The sequence below is a fragment of the Oratosquilla oratoria genome, chromosome 6 (assembly GCF_046742065.1).
Source record: "Oratosquilla oratoria isolate Oo_2021 chromosome 6, ASM4674206v1, whole genome shotgun sequence".
Lineage (NCBI taxonomy): Eukaryota > Metazoa > Arthropoda > Malacostraca > Stomatopoda > Squillidae > Oratosquilla > Oratosquilla oratoria.
Window position 1 is genome coordinate 72,328,467 of NC_134782.1, and position 516 is coordinate 72,328,982.

The following is a 516-nucleotide window of genomic DNA, read 5'->3' on the forward strand; positions in this document are numbered from 1 at the left end:
GGGTGGGGAGGAGGAATGAGGCGGCGAAGGAGGTCACGACTGTTTCAAGTTGCGTCTCTGGGCGATCTGCTTGCAAGGGAGCAAAAGGGGGGGAGGGCGGAGGCGAGAAAGCAAGAAGCAGCGAGCTAGGCTCACGTCTGTTGCTCCAACGCTATCTGAATCTTCATGCATTGGTCCATCCTTTATATACACGGGCAGATCATAACCCGTGCTCCTAATTGTCGTGAGGTCAAGAGTGAGATGAGGGAAGTCGGAGGCAAAACATTCTTACGCCGGTGACTCACGAAGACAGAGGGTAGGCGTTCCTCAATGAATCCAGTGTTATGTCGCGGTCGAGCTAGTCATCGCTGAGGCTGGTGAGCTGCACGTGTGTTCCTGGAGGAGGCTTTATGTGATGGTCATGCGGCAGACCCTAGCTCTGGTTAGTCATCCAGTGCCCGACGAGGAAGCTTTGTCCCACCCGTGAACCTCAAGGAAGCTGTGGGTCGCGTCGCAGCTTGGCAGAGGCGAGTGTGT